At 42.6% G+C, this 17,196-nt stretch overlaps 1 protein-coding gene across 2 annotated transcripts in view; it reads left to right on the top strand.

The window, feature by feature from the left end:
• The first annotated feature begins 15,223 nt into the window (after window positions 1-15,223).
• The window catches only part of slc38a4 (solute carrier family 38 member 4), a 71,991-nt gene continuing 70,018 nt past the window's right edge, over window positions 15,224-17,196 (top strand). For both annotated transcript variants that reach the window (XM_047017751.1, XM_047017753.1), the window contains exon 1: window positions 15,224-15,390. The gene's annotated coding sequence lies outside the window, so the exon portion shown is untranslated. The remainder of the gene's footprint in view (window positions 15,391-17,196) is intronic.

The following is a 17,196-nucleotide window of genomic DNA, read 5'->3' as shown; positions in this document are numbered from 1 at the left end:
TCCTGGGTACTGTCCTCTCCCAGGACCTCAGGTAGGAACTGAACATCAGCTCCCTCACCAAGAAAGCACAACAGAGGATGTACTTCTTGCGGCAGCTGAAGAAATTCAACCTGCCAAAGACAATGATGGTGCACTTCTACACAGCCATCATTGAGTCCATCCTCACCTCCTACATCACCATCTGGTATGCTCCTGCCACTGACAAGGACAAGAGCAGACTGCAGCATACCATCCGCACTGCTGTGAAGATGATTGGCTGTAATCTGCCTACCCTCGAGAACCTGCACACCTCGAGGACCCTGAGGCGAGCGAGGAAGATTGTGGCCGACTCCTCCCACCCTGGATACACTCTATTTCAGCTACTCCCCGCTGTTGGCTTCTTCAACAAGGCCAAGGGTTCACACTGACTTTAATGACTTAATGTCTTAAACACATTGCATTTTGCACTGCATTACGCAATTGTATCTTTTGTACCATTTGTATTTTTTGTAATATTTATATTTTTCTATCGTAAATTACGGTAACTTTAAATTGTATTTTATATTTTATTCTATATTTTATTTAAATATAGAATGCCGAGGTGTTTATTAGTGGCCCTCTTCCACCAGTCGGAAGAGGAGATGAAAGATTCAGCAGGCTGTTTCAACTGAACAGATGGCTGTCCATTGCATGTTTTGACCCTTCAGTACGTTATCAAAAACTTTTACCTTGTCTGGGAGCGCAGACATCTTGGCAAATTGAGTTTGCCTGAACAAGTAAAGGGTAAAACTGTTTACCTCTAACCTAGTTTTCTTCCTGCAGCACCCGTCTGTTCCCACTGCTAAGGACAGGAGACAAGAGGAGTCTAAACAAGAGATAACCACACAGCATAGCCGTAGAGACCTCACGGGAAAGATACCCCCACCTAAGGAGAACCAAGAGGAGGAGTCACCAACCTCATCATCAAGGATTGATCACCCCCTCGGAGGGGAGGAGTTTTTACTTCTCTCACCAGCATATACTTCCACCCACCATACTCCATCCAGGTCCCCCTCATCTCTATTTTCCCCCTCATCCCCCCACCCGCAGTTCACTGACCACATGAAAGAGCTGGTCACCGCTGGAACCAAATTCTATCCCCGCCAAACTCCTAGTTTCACTCCTGAAATCCCTCCTTGACGTCCACTTCCAGCTCGACCTCTGCCACTGGCTCTAAGTCCTCAGCCAGTTGCCCCCACCCCTCCACGACGGCTCCACAACCATTCTCTCATTAATTGATATATTTGGGGTCAAGACTACAAGGCTAATGATACCACTGATTCTCACCAAGAACAGTCAGGGCACTGTATGACGCTAACCTGCTCAATTCCTGTCCTGATTTATAGAAAAGGAAATATGAGGCTGCGAAGACACAATAATAAAACTGCAAATTTTGCATTAATTCCTCGTCAGCCTGTCCAAATAAATTGGGCAAATATAGTTTTAAACACGTTAAACTTAGCTTTATTAAATGTCACGTCTCGGTCAGGGATTATTTATTTTTATCAATGAGTTTATTGTTAGGCACAAACTAGATTTTTTGTTTTTAACTGAAACTTGGTTAGACCAAACTAACAGTGCAGCTGCTCTTTTACCCCTTTTCCATCAACGCATCTTGGGTGCTGGTTCGGAGCCAGTGCTTCATCTCGAACCAGTTATTTCAACAGCCTAAGAACGGGCTCCAAACCAAGTGGTTCTTAAGTAGCACCAAAACATTTCCGGTCTAAAGTAAGAACCGATTGCGTCAGGGGTGGGGGCGGGGTTACAGTCCTTTGACCGCCATTGATGTACATTTTTACAATCAATATTTCAGTTAAACGATGCATGTAAATCAGCATCTGATTAGAATGTGACGAGAAATGGGCAGTGTAGTTGCTGAAAATGTCCTTATTTTATTGGTGAAACAGCTCATTTGTAAATTTCCTCCGACATTTCGATAACCTAGCTAGCATCGCAGTGCAGACACCACATTTTATCCCTATATTTATATTCCTATGAAATGAGTCAGAAATCAGACTAAACTTATCAGCGCAAGTGCACAAGCACGTCCTACTTCAAAAGGCAGGAAAGGTCGATCACCAAAACCGTGTTTTTCTAACAATATGATGGCAGAAAAGACGAAAGAGAGAGCGGTGACATTCTCGCCATCGGAGCAAACTATTATAATGATTCTCTACGAAGACAATAAGCATATTATCATGGCTAAGTCAAACACCGCCCCGCTGCCAGAGCAAGACAGGCAGCTTGGCAAAAAAAATTGCTGATAAACTAAATGCGTATTTTGGTAAAAGGTGCCTTATTACCCCAATCAATAAGATCACATTTCTTTAAATGTGCATGCTGGCAGTAGGCTTAATGGAAATTAATCATCGAATGAGATCTTGCTAGCGAAAATAATGACATCAACTCTTTCAGAATAAGTATAAAAACAAGGAAAGAGTATCTAATTGATACGAATTCATAGACACTTATGAGGATATATGTAGGCCTACTGAAAGTGCTTATATCATGTACTAGGGTGATATCAGGTCAAATGTGCCACTTTTTGGTAAATCGTTTGCGACAATAATACAATACCATATATGCCTTTTCGATGTGTTTTTATGATTACTAATGACCGTTTTTGATTTAAAAAAATGAAATTATGTAATAAAATATAATTATTTAGGCCCTACAGTTCTTGAAACATCAGCTGTGCCAACTTTTTTGCACAAGCATTTTCAGGTAAAATGGACCAGCTGTTCAGGTAAAATGAGCCAGTGAAACTGCAAAGGGAAATTGTAATTTATCATCAATTTTTATTTTAAAACACAGTTGCTTATACAGCCACATAACATTTAAACTGCATTAAACAAACATATTCATATGTGCCATAATAAAAAAAAAATGATCCTGAAGCCCAGACTCGTCACAGTTCCATATATATGTGACGGTGTGCCCTCAATACCCAGCTCGACCAAAAGGCTCTCATACTGGTTAAACCACTGGCTAACCACCTCTTTGTTGAGTCCAGCAGCCCGTGCTGCAGACAGGACCTCTGGCTTGCGCATCCCAAGCTCTGGGTTGAGCTTTAGAAAGTTCTTAAACCAGTAATATCTGGCCCTCCGTGCTGTCTTGGAGAAACCAGATCTGTTGTTCTTGGCTGCAAAATCAAAGGCCACTTGCTGGACATCACGTTTTGTGAAGGGAAACCCCCTCTGCGCCAATGTGTTGAGGGTTGGAGCAAGCTCCCTTTCCGCCTCCTGTGGAAGGTAGGGCTTCCGCCCTGACACATGTTCACTGCCAGTCACCTTTCCACTGATGCGTCTTTGCAGTGGATCGCGGCACACCCCATGCTCTTGATAAGAGGTGCACACTCACTGTAATTCCTTTCTTCTCTCCCTCCATGTATTCATCTAAGTCCCCCTTCATCCTCTCCTCTTTCCACAGATTGTAATTGTTTGGCCTTCCTTTCCATCCCTGTTTTATCTTTGTATCCTTTCCTCTCTGGTCCTTGCTCCTCCTGTCTTTTCTCTCTTTTTCCTTTCCCCTCTCTCCTCTCCTCTCCTCTCGCTTGCTTCTCGTTTGCCATACTCACTGTACATCAAATATCTACTACCATTATTACTGTTGGGGGGGGGTCATGGTGTGACACACACGCACACCCTCACACACACACACTCACACACACACACTCCAACACATGTGTATGTGTGTTTGCGAGTGACACAGATGATGGCCCATTTGAACTAAAACCATGTTGCCCATTTTACCTCAGTGGGTTAAGGTAAATTGGGCCACCAAGAAAAACATAACTTTTTCAAAAAATATGTTCATATACCAAACTAACAACATTATTTCTGATTGATGCCATCAAGACAGATATTATGCATTGTTTTTTAATGCGCATGTTTTTTATATTTATAGATTTCTCATTCTTATAATAGGTTAGTTAGATTAGGTATGCCAGGCTTACCATGCAGATTTCTGGTGCTGTCTTGTTTGAATTATTGGCCCGCCCACCATAGCAACCATGAAGCAATCAAATCCCGTTACTTGTCAGGACTGGGACCCCCAAACCTTAAATGGCCCATTTTACCTGATATCACCCTATATGTGTATATGTATGTAGGCCCATGTGTAAATCCCTCTTTGATTTCATTGACTGGGACATGGCCAGGGAATATGATGAATTGATTCATCGGCTGATTAAGCTGCCCCAAGTAGGGCCTACACTTTTCTTACAGCAACGCATGCTGTGGCTTTGCCAATGTTTCCTGCATCGCTTATAGAGGGTTTTCACGGACGTCACGTTCTGGGCAGTAACCCGGATGCGCGGCCATCTTGGAGGCACTCGATGTAAACAACTCAACGGAGTACAACGAAAATAACGTAAATTCTACACTCTTTGGTACAACTGTAGCCATGTCTAAACGACCGAAAAGGTCACCAAAACGTGTCCAAGATCCAAAGGCATACAGGGAATAGGGATGTCACGAGAACCGATACTTACGGTACCTTCCGATGCTAAAATAACAAAACACCGACGATGCCCATTTTTTTGAAGCACCGTAAGTACCGTGAGCGCCGATGCCAGATGTTAGCATTGGTGCTGCGCCTTCAGGAGTGTTCCAGTCGACGTTTACATTAAGAAAAACAAGATAACAACTGCTGCTTTAGCGATCGCCCCGCTTCGACTTGTTGACAAGAAAGGCAAAAAAAGTAGTTTGCGTTTGAGGCAGATGACCGTGGCGTTATAATTAATCCGCAGAAGCCATTATGCAAAAAATGCTACCGCAGTCTTCAGACCAAGGGGGAATACTTCCAATTTAGCTAAGCACCTGAAAGATCGTCATCTGGATTTGTTTAAAGAATTCAAGGCAAGTTCTGATTCAGTTCCAGAAGAGGCGCAGCACCGATGCTAACATCTGGCATCATACAAAATAAATCAATGTTCGTTGAAGTCGCGGCGAAATTCTGAATACATCCAAAGAATGTTCTTTTTCTGTTTGTTTAATCTGTCATACTAAAATACACGTTACATGATGTTTGAGATGGTGGGCACGTGTGTTACAATGGCTTATGTACATAGTTTAGGTTAGCTGTAGTTTTAACGTTAGCCCATAGCTTAGAAGGTAAACTCATGTCATGTTCATCTTGTTAGCTGAATGGCTTAATTGCACTCTATTATGTTGTGCTATGCTCTATTGCACATGTTTTGTATGTCTTTGTAGGACATTTAGCTATTTTTCAAATATTTTAAAGAAGTTCATGGTTCAAGTAGCCTACATGGAATCTGAGACAATCCTCTTTTTTTTTACCATGGTATCGAAATTGGCATCGAGAATCGTGTTATTTTAATGGTATTGGCACCGACTACTGAATTTTTGGTATCGTGACACCCCTAACAGGGAAGGCCTTGGACCGCAAGAAAACCGTCGATATGTTGAGAAAATTGGATTTATTGGCGGTGCAGATCCCTACCAGTTAACTAGCTCCCTCTTCTTGGATCTGTGATGACCCTGTGATTCTGCCTTCAGTTGGATATCCAGATATTGTGAACTACCTGGTTTTCTCGCCGAGCCCATATACCGAAGACCTTAAAGCTTACAAAGGTTTGGAGGCCTACAATCAGATAGTGTGTGGATGGGAGAGGGAGATGCAGTACCAAGTCCTCAACAACCGTTGTGTTGTGAAGGCCAAAGTAAGTAATGCAATAGCGTCTTAAATCAACCTAACCATAACTGTATGATATCATTGCAATACTCAAGGTGTACTAGTAGCCAAGTGACACTCAATCGTGTTTTTCTTTTCATTTCAAAGACCCCCAGTTTGCTATGTACACTGTACACTATCTGAGTTAGTTTCATAAGATAAGCCTACATGTTATTATCTTGGACATGTTTTGGTGACCTTTTCGGTCGTTTAGACATGGCTACAGTTGTACCAAAGAGTGTAGAATTTACGTTATTTTCGTTGTACTCCGTTGAGTTGTTTACATCGAGTGCCTCCAAGATGGCCGCGCATCCGGGTTACTACCCAGAACATGACGTCCGTGAAAACCCTCTACTGTATAAAAATGTACCTGACGCGAAAAACCTTAAGGCAATGCAGCGAGTCTGAAGCACAGTAAAAGTTTCAAGTAGCTTTATTGTCACTTTCTTCACATGTCAAGACATAAAAAGGAATCGATATGACGTTTCCCAGTCTCCCACAGTGAAACTTAAAAAGCACAGGCAAAACAGATAAGACATTTCTTAAAACATAGCGTTACATACAGCAGCATAAGCTCATAAAGCATAAAGCTTGCTGTGGAGTGTGATATTGCAATGTACGGGCCGAGAAGGTCTTGCAAATAAATTAGTCCTTGTCGGCTGAATCGATATCGCTCAAACAAGAACTCATCCGTGTGAAATAAAGGATCTTGGCGATCGCGAAGAACTCTATTGGTATGGAAAGCTAATCGAACTAGAATATATCTCCTTGGTCAGCTGGGTCTCTCAAAAAGGGAGCTGCCAATTATTTTCCGGGGGTGTGGCAAGCTGATCCAGCTACACTTACGTTAGCCTGCTTTGAAGCAGGTTAGTGATAATTGATATGTTGGTGATTTATCGAAAGTTACTTCCACGAACCAAAAAGAGGGGTGTTTTTTTTAATCTTAGCCTGAAAATCAGCTCGCTAAACCGCTTAGCGAGCTACGACGTATACCCCCCAGGACGTCTACTCCTATTATGAGCACACGTTTGCAAACACAAGACAATTCTTTCTTGAAAATGTGTATTTTATCTTGCAGTACCCATAAGTGACCACTATTGATTGACAAATTATCATCATGTGACTCTGACCTTAGGCTTTTTTTCAGTTGTTTGCAAACTTATGTTGTCCTAAGGTAATTAGTGATATATTTTAAACATGTAATGTCCTCAGTTTATAGTTTATAGAAGGAAATAATGTGGTTGTAGAATGCTTGGTGCCACTTTCCAATCAGTAAACATAAATTCCCTTCAAACTTGAATGTCTCTTAAAATCCATAGTACCCACATCTGATTTGACAAGGGGAGATGTACCTTTTGTAGTTTTTCAGGACCAGGGTTCGACACTGCAGCACCTCAGTAGTGATAAAAAAAGATGTGGCTCACTAATTAACCCCATTTCATGTATTTGACAGATATGAAACAATAAGAATTCTGCAAACAATCTTTAACCTGTCGTGTATCATTTTGGTATGTACAGGACATGGACAGAGAGCAATGTCAAATGAGACCTATGATATGATACTTAAGGCAATCAAGGGGGAATGTAATATCCCTGTAGTACAGAGATCAAGGACCCAGTTTGCTACTCTTGTTTGACTGTGGCGGAATAGGCAACTTTACAACCTCGGTGAGGATGGCTCAGCAGTTACAATTGCTTACGATTATCAATGAGCTATTGAAATACACTTGATTAAAGATTATATTTTTCATGGAAAGAAACAGTGGTGTTCTTTATTTGAGAGCACAGCATTCAAAGAAGCATAGATTTCATATTATACAACATAAGAGTAATTGTCTGTGTTTGCAAACGTGTACTCATACTTCATACTTCAGTAGAAGGCAAGCCTGAAGATAAGTCTACAAACAAATAAACTGTCTTACTTCAAAGAGAGAGTGTGTGTGTGTGTTTTCTCAATGTTAGGACTAAGATTCAGGAGTCAGGTTTGGTCAGGTTTTTGAGAAGCTATATGGAAGGAGTAAGGGTAAGTGTTATGGAAGTCCGACACTTAATAAAACTTAAACATACAGTGATATGAGTGTATTACATTGCCGGCTCCAATTATTAAAATGGTAATACTTTTTTATTAACCCAGCCTTATAGCCAGCCAATAATGGAAGAACTTATTACATAATGGGCAAAAAGTTATTACGTTATTGGTTCAGAAATGTTAATACATTAAAAATGGAAAATGTATAAAATTATTTGCTATTGGTCATTATATTAACGGTAGTGTTGGAGCCATTATACAACTTTGTTTTGTTGCGTTTATATACCACGTTGGTGGTGCTAATGAATCTGCAGTTTTATGTTTGAGCACTAGGTGGAGCATTGCCTTTGGGAAGGCATATAGGTAATTAACAGCTAGGGATAAACAGGTGTGTGGCTAGGTGGAAAGAAGCATACAGCCTTTTACCGTTTCAGGTTTGCGTGTCATTGTTTGATTTAAATGCAAAAGAAAATGAATGGAACTAAACCAGAAATGAATTGGACTGTATTCAGTGCCGCTGCTAGCCATTTTGGTGCCCTAAGCTTAATTCCTTTATGATGCCCCAAAAACCTGACTGTTTTTGCCAGTTTAACTTTTTATTACCAAACATATAACTCAATACCAATGACGCAACAGCAGCATCACAATGTAACACCTATTTAGAGGTGGTGGTTCTCTGCTGTGTATCTGTCCCTAAACAGCTGGTTGAGGGTGGTTGATCAGGGCTTGGCAGGGACGGACTGGGAGTAAAAATAGGCCCTGGACTTTAATCCTGACCGGCCCACCGGAACCGGCCCCCGTATACGCCACCACAGCTGCCCTGCCAATGCATCCACATTCTGTGTGGCCTTTATTTGAGCGCAAAATAGTTTTTTGAACTTCATGTAAAATAAACTGCCGTTTTTCAATTGGTAAAACCTTGTCTAGTGAAGGTGATGTCTCTTTGTTTCTTAATTTTTCAGCCCCACCCTTACGTTTCTTAGCCTGATTTTCCAAATTATAAACATTTAAAACTGAAAGCATGCAGCCAAGGAGCTCTCCACCTTTATTACTCATTAAAAAACTATTTGATAAATCGAATATAAAAGCATCATAGAATGTTAAGTAAAGTAACAGCTAGTTGGCTTCATACTAGTAAAATGCATAGATGATGTTTAACAGTAAAATCTAAATTTAACTTGCACCTTACATATTTGAGTGTGCTAACATTAGCAATAACGTCAGCTAGTTCAAGGTGTATGCATAGGCTAACCATTAAATTAGCAGCACATTTTCCTTTTTAACAATGATTAAACATGGACTTACCTCAATGGGATGCACGGGCATCATCTTGCAGTTTCGTTCTCTTTCTTTTTTCTGCCCCTGACTCCTGTTGTCTTTTTTAGGCCATTTTCGAAAAGCTGCCCCCTCAGGACGCGCGTAGTGCGCGTTACCCCTGGGACACACTGCCTGGGATCTGTTGCGACGCGCCTGCAAGGCCGCCTTTTTTCTTTCGGCGCCCATTTTATCAAATGGGACCGACCACACCGGCTGCGAAGGACTACGAAGCACCGCGATCTTCAATCTTCAGCGATCATTTCGGTAGCTCGTCGAATTTTTTCGCGAGATTTTTTTAAATATTACTTTGAAGGCCTATGTAGGCTACAATATTCACTCTGTATAAAACCTAACTACACAATGTTGGTATTTAACGGCCCTTCCATGTGTTTACCCTGATAAAAACGAATGAAAATAAACGGATTGATCTGTTGAGCCAGCATGCCCGTAGTTGTTTTGTTTGTTTGTTTGAGAGAAACGGGTTGTCACGTGTTGCACACAACATACACGCATGTAGACATAATCGAATGTGAGAGAACCCCCAAGTCGATTTTGAAAATCAGTGAGATATTCAAGGAGAATTTAACGACATTAAATTATTTCTCGAAGTTGAAAAGCAAAGGGAGTTGTATGACCCCTAGCACCAATTTTACAAGGACAACGTAGAGAAGGCTGTTGGAATAACATGTTTCCCAAATAGAGCCTATGCCATGTTTATGTACCATGTCAGTAAAAAAGTAAAGCTCTAGCTGAAAGGCTTGGTGACCGGCACAGAGAAATGCGTGTCTGGTGTGAACATCTTTTGCTCAGTCGTAGCGGATCGCGGCGCTTCGCTGTGCGTCCAGGCGCTTTGCAGCCAGTGTGTCCCAGGCGTTATGGGAGCGGCGGCACTGACTATTGCTGGTGCTATGGTGAACAGGCTATCAAGAAAATAAATTGGTCACAGCACAAATGCAGACAGATTGTTGACATCACTGCGTTCCCATGATGGTATCAAATCGAATCTAGTTTTATTCGGACAATGCTATTCTCTTTCGACTTCCAGGTCACGACCTGGGAGGGAGGGGGAGGGCGGCGGGATCTCAAGCATGCGCAAAGACACAGAGTCCAGTTAATTGCCCAATTCACCGTTTACAAACATGGGATGTCCGTATTAGCAACCGACTCGGACCGAGTTATCTCGAGCTGTCGATCAGATCATAGTCAGACCGCAATTATTCGAACAAAGGTGTTTACAAGAAAGGGAAAATTCTATTTCAGTCCAAATAAGCCAATAATTCCAATCCATGTAACCACGGTGATTGTCTATTGGCACGCATGTCACGGCCACAGCCGTGCCCCCTGTTGTTTTTGGTTTTGCCCTGTCCTAGTGTTCCCTGTCTCATTGTATTCACCTGTGTTCCGTTCAGTTCTCTTTAGTTTCATTGTGTCCATCTGTATCTTGTTTGTTTCTGTGTATTTAGGTTCCTGTTTTGTGTCCAGTCTTTGTCTTGGCATTACCCTTTGTCGTGTGAGTACCCTTCTGTGTCCCGTTTTGAGAAGTAAACCTCTGTTCTTCATAATGCCTCAGTACTCTTGTGCATTTGGGTCCTAACCCACCTCACAACCTGACAGAATGCCAAGACCTAAAAAGGACCCAGCGGAGAGTTCCCCAAAGCCTTTCATAGGGACCCGCCTTGCCCTCGGTGGACCCCGAAGCCTGCAGCGGAGGGCCTACCCCAAGACCGGGCTTCTACCCCGGCTCCAGCGCCACCCCGAACCCCGACTCCTGCCTCGATCCTGCCTCATCCTGAGGTTGTGCCGCCCTGCGCCCGGACGAAAAAGGTTGCGCCGCCCAGCACCCAGACCACCGAGGCTGTTCCTGCCGGGGAGTCTCGGCCCCCTGCCGCCGGTACCCAACCTCGTTCCTGCCCTGTGCCCCAGCTTCGTTCCTGCCCTGTGCCCCAGCCTTGGTCCTGCCCTGTGCCCCGGCCGCCGCCTCCTGAGGACTTCTGGCCTCCTCCGCCCGAGAACTTCTGGCCTCCTCTGCCCGAGGACTTCTGGCCTCCTCCGCCCGAGGACTTCTGGCCTCCTCCGCCTTAGGACTTCTGTCCGCCTCCTCCGCCCGAGGACTTTTGGCCGCACCCCCCCAGCCCAAGGAATTCTGGCTGCCGCCTGCCTTGGTGCCCGCGCTCCCAGGCGCCCCCTCGTCCGCGCTCCCAGACGCCTCCTCATCCGCGCTCCCAGGAGCCACCTCCTGTACCCTGGGCCCGTCCCCTGTGCCCGTCCTGCCCCCGGGCGGACCCCCAGACCTGCGCCTGCCCTCTGCCCTGCCTCCGGGCCGCCCCCCGGACCTGCCCCGTCCCTCTGCCCTGCCTCCAGGGCCTCCCCCGGACCTGCTCCGACCCCCTGCCCGGCCTTGTGGGACGTCTGGTGACGTCTCTTCAGAGGGGGGTTCTGTCACGACCACAGCCGTGCCCCCCTGTTGTTTTTGGTTTTGCCCTGTCCTAGTGTTCCCTGTCTCTTGTCTTCACCTGTGTTTTCGTTCAGTTCTCGTTAGTTTCATTGTGTCCACCTGTGTCTTGTTTGTTTCTGTGTATTTAGGTTCCTGTTTTGTGTCCAGTCTTTTGTGCATTACCCTTTGTCGTGTGAGTACCCTTTTGTGTCCCGTTTTGATGATTAAATCTCTGTTCCTCATAATGCCTCGGTACTCTTGTGCATTTGGGTCCTCCCCACCTCACACCCTGACAATCTGGCTAGCACGCAGCGAGTCTGCTGCGGTACGGTGGCACTACATCCCGACTGGAGCGACTGAGCTGCCTCTGAAGGTGAAGTCAGTTTCCCCAGGTGAAGTTAAACACGTTTAACTTAAAGTTACATTTGTAATGTATGCTAAAGATGATTCAGTGTCAGCAAAAAAGCGAGTCTATTGCTTTAGCCAAAAGTCAAATTGCCCCCTTGTGATTTGTAAGAGCACTCCCCTTTGATTAGTTTTGATTTTAGTAAAGACAAGAACAGCTTAATGAAAAATCTTGTTTGTATCCATAACATTTACTGATGGTCGCTGTTTTGCTGACGTTATGTTACGACACACAATACAGTGCCAGTTGGGAGATCGTTTTTATATGATCAGCTAAGCAGTCCTATGAAATCCACTTACTCTCACATATCGTTTGTGAAACGTTTTGCTGCAAAGCACAACAACCGTCGCCATAAGCGTTTCTTAAGTTTTCTTCCCAAGATCTTTACAGACCGTGCAGCTAATTTATAGCCTGACGTTGTCATACTCATAATTCTAGTCAGAATATGAGTCTGAAAACTCTCCGTTTGGCTGTGACTACAGGGCGTGTTTCAACCGAACTCGTAAAACAAATGCCTATTCGCTCAATTGGATAGACCTACAACCAATCAGAGCAACGTAATATGTTGTTTGTTGAAAACGAATTCAACCCAAGCGCTCTTTCGTGACGTTGTTGATTACGTTACTGTTGTTCATCTGTCCATCATCGTATAAAGCCCACCCTGGCAATTTCATTGGTCCGTCCCGATTCTGGTTTTCTGTAGTTGTCCCCAATACGAGACCCTCCAGAGCCAACTTCCCGACCAAATTTTTTTGTGGGCGGGGGGGAGGTTGGGCTGGCAGCCAGGCTAGCTAATTTAAGGCTCAACACACGGGGGCTTAAGAGGAACCAGAGAGGGTACAATTTCAGGGAAAATTGTAGGGTGTGCTTGCTTGCGTCAGTTGCGGATGGGTCTGATTCAAACAGTACCATATGCTAACTGAAAATATGCCCCCAAACACGTAAATAAGCTTCATATTTATTTAGGGGGAAATTGCTCATTCAAATGAAGTTTGCTGGAAGCGATCATTGTCAGTAACAAAGCCAAAAGTGACCATTTGGTCTCAGTCTAGAGCCCTGCGTGGAGAAGCTGAATTGTCCTAGAGCAAGCTAGCCTAGCTGCTGTTGACAGCCAAACTTCACTGAATGTGCCGAAAAAAAAAGTTTCTTTTGACAAAGTTTAGCCTGTGGCATTGAAGACAGCGACGCACCATACAAGCTTGAGTTTAAATACATGATTTAATGTGACATTACTTACTGTACATGCAAGTCTTGAATTGCTTAAATGTATGATGCTGGCAGTACTTCCAGTGCAACAGTCTATCCAGCCTAGCACATCTATGCACGTCGTATCTACTGCGTCGTCTCAGTTACACTATCGGGGCTTGGAAATACTGTGACTTGCTAAACAAACACAGTAAAATGTTATCTTATCAAACTAACGTTAGCTAGCATCGCTAACGACATTGGCAAACTCAACTTCGGTAGGCTATCCTCAGTATTTGTAAGCTGGCCAGTGCAAGTAACATGGCTTTTTTTTTTTACTTGTCCTGTGGGGCAAGTACATTTGTCTTCCACTTGCCATACAAAAAAATCCACTTCGTTAGCTTGTAGTAGTAGTAGAAGACATCATGCTAGCTATCGGCTAGCTATGGGCTAACTTGCCAGTCCCACCTGTAAATCCCCCCAAGATTATCCCTAATTAAATATTTTCCCCGATGTTGTAAACACATTTCCGATTAGATGTCCCAGGTTTTGATGGTACTAACAGAGCCCAAATTAGACATTCTCTGGGGCTAGCCTAGTGTTTATTTCATGCTAATCGATTTCAATGGTCTCAAAGCAGGCTTTGGTCTGTCGCCTCCCCAACGTGACGTCATGCAATGCATTGTGGGGGAAAGAAGAATCATTGCAAAAAGTAGCTACTTTTTTGTATTATATTCCGTTTTGTGACACCCAACAACATCAAATACAATGGATAACAGTTTAAATGTTTATTACCAACAACCAAATAGTGCAAATTCGTTGGAAAAATAAACCTGGCATATGGCCTTTAAGCTGATGCAAAAATAATAAAATGGATGGGAAAAAGATGCCAGGAGGAACTGAAAAAGCCAGGTAAAAGAAGAAAGATCTGTCTCTTCATAAATCTTGGTTACTGAAAGGGAAACATTTTGGGAAAAAATGGTTTTCTCGAGAGCCCCAAATCTTTCAGGTAAAAATGTGGGTTGTAATATCCGGAAAATATAACAATATGATTCCAGTGTCATGTTTATATTACATAAGCTCCTAAAAAAAAATTGCACTGAAATTAATGCAAAAAATCTTGCTTTCGCACTATGCACGCTCGCATTAATGAGAAGTTCCGATTTCACCTCACATCAAAACCTTGACTAGGTCCTAGGTTCGGGTTAAGCCCCAAATGTTTAATGTATAGCTCGGCCCCTGGTGGGGATGGGCTGGGTCTGGACATTACACTCCAGGGCTGAAAATGGGTCCCACTCTGGCCCTGACTGGGTTTATTCCTGTTGTGAATTAAAAACGCTTTTAGTCTGTGAGGACATGATTAAACAATAACTACTGTAGTTTAAAATAATTTTTGGGGTTGTTTTGTTAAAGCCAGCCATATATAGGGATTCCCACATACCTATTACCCATGCCACCCTGCCATGACCTCTTGCCACCCCATGTAAAATGTTCTAGATCCACCACTGACCTAAGCCCACTTAAGTCGATCCTGTTTGCTTCGACAACAGCAGTGGAAACAACTAACGTAATCATTTCAGTGATATAGTCAATCTGTTGAAAGCTTGTGTAGACACAATAGATTTATTTGTATGTTGTTATTTCAAGTCTCCACTTTATTGTTTCAGTGAGTGCTGTTGGCTGTGTTGCTCTTTGCTCCACAGCTTCACTTATTTTAAACCAACCAATCAGCGCGTAGCTCATCTATATATTCATGAGCATACAAAAAACCTAGCGTTTTCTCCAGGGACAAATTCACAGGAAGTATTATGGGGCATAGAACAGCACCCGGGCCATTTTCAGCCCAACCTATGTTACATACCCTATTTGGAGACCTTAAGGAACAGTGTGAAATACCCCAAAAACCCAGTCAATCCCCTTTAAAACGGCAAATTTGTCCCTCCCACTTTTTAATAAGAAAATTTAACTGCATCCTCAATTAATAAAAAAAATATATCCCACCCACATTTGAAAACAAACCAAGCCCCAGCGTTGCCCTATACCTACATTAGGTCTATATTAAACTATAGGCACGTCTTGCTACGTGTTTATTTTATTTGCTGTCAACTCCATTGCAACGTAGCCAATCGACTCATCACTGCGTTGACACGAGTGTCCTCGTAGTGAAACATGATGCCTTAAGAGTAGCCATCACATGGTGGAAATTTCCACTAGTCCCTTGGCTGATAAATTGGAAGGATCTCCACTGAACTTCACTTGTACTTCTACTCGCCAACCTTCTATGGTACTACAGAAGAATTCATTTAGGTAAGTCCCCTCTCAACCTCTAATAATAGTAATTATTTAATTAAAGCCGTGCTTGTTTTCGTATGGGTGGATCTTGTCGTGTACAATACTTAACAGGAAATTCGGAATTATTGAGTAAGCTATGAAATATGAAAACTTGCATTCTTTGTAGCAAGTCGTCAAAAACAGCTTACAAGCGTGGCATACCGTTTTCTTGAACCGTAAACAACAAGAAAAAAGTAAAAGCAGCCGTATGAGACATTTCCTAGAGGGTGTAACCTGGTAGACACTGATGAGCGCCCACACGCACGCATTGTTTATTATGTTGTTATGTATAATTTCCCCCCAAGAAATACAAATTAAATAGTACACATCCGTTGCATTAGGTGTGTATGCTATAAAAATTGGATTTATAATACAACTTTCACTAAAACTGCTATGGATTGTTGTCTGCGCCTCTCGCCAATTTTGGTAAACGTACCGCATGTGCAAACACAAAGGAGAGAGAACTGCATGTTTCAACACCCACATTAGAAGTTTCGCTCTTGGCTTTATCAATTGAAATAAATGAACATGAATACTTATGAAACTGTAAACCATTATGCAGCCTGCCATCACCTTGAAGTGTTAAAAAAAACAATTGTAGAATTTTTTTTATAGGGCAGTGCTTTTACAAGATTGAAAGGTATTTTAACTTGAACATTTAGGTTTCAGGCTATTGTCACCTACTGACAATCTTCTACTCTATATATTTAAAGGGTCTGCAGAGTTTATGTAACTAAATCTGCAATAAACATTTGACTTAAGGTATATTCATTTTGTGGTTAAAAAGGCAGATTCTAAACATCCACCTAATGTGTCTCTGTGGTTTAATGACCTAATGCAGTTCATACAGTTAGAGAAAAGTATTGTAAAGTCACAAAAGACTATAGTGCTCAGTTGCTGTCCACATGTTTATGTAACAAAACTTGATTGATCAATAAAAAAAAATACTACAAAAGGCAGATTCAGTCTAATGACTGGTGCTGTAGTATTACGTAGGTTTGTATAATCCAAAGGTTTGTGAAATGTCTTCCAACTCATTCATGTTTTTTGATCTATCATGCAGTTCCCTGTAGGCTATCTGAAATGGAATAAAATGATGTCAAGTCTAAGAAAAAATAAATAATGCACAGCTGACCATTTAACAGCCTAGAACTGCCAGATATCAATTATATTTTTATCAAATGATCAGGCTGATGGGAAAAGATGTGGAAAACCTTTATTATGCTGTTTCTGGATACTACTGATTCACTAGCACTGGAAAAGTTTGAACATTTTATGTAATGGCCATTTCTTGTTTTATTCAAATGCCAAATTGTAGCTTGACAGTAGAGAACTGTTCTCTACTGCTGTGCCTCCGTCATGTCAACAATGTGCAGGTGTGCTGGAATGCCGAGCCCATCCCTTATTTGTCTTCACACTTGTGAGCAGGGATCAAACAGTACAATTGAATGCATCTGTATGTCCGATCTACTGAAGAAGTGAAAGATATGTTCATGTTTGAGCTGTGTTAGCGTTGTGAGCAGCAAAACTATTTAATTGGACGGTGTCTCTTTCCTGGAATCTTTGCAAATGTAAATCAAATGCCAGTCAGGCTGAAGAGAAGTTCCATGGTCTCAATTATGAGCCTGGAAAATGATCAGAGAGGAACACACGTGTGAGCTTGGGTCTATTTATACATAAAATAGCTTTTATATTTTTTAGTTTTCATCATAAAACAACAAGCAGTGCCATCTAATGGCCATTATATTCCCTAGTGCCACGATTCTCAACCACTGTGCCGTG

Source organism: Hypomesus transpacificus, unplaced genomic scaffold (genome assembly GCF_021917145.1).
Source record: "Hypomesus transpacificus isolate Combined female unplaced genomic scaffold, fHypTra1 scaffold_62, whole genome shotgun sequence".
In the NCBI taxonomy this organism is placed as follows: Eukaryota; Metazoa; Chordata; class Actinopteri; order Osmeriformes; family Osmeridae; genus Hypomesus; species Hypomesus transpacificus.
Note: the sequence above shows the minus strand (reverse complement) of the source record. Positions and strands in the feature narration are given on the sequence as shown.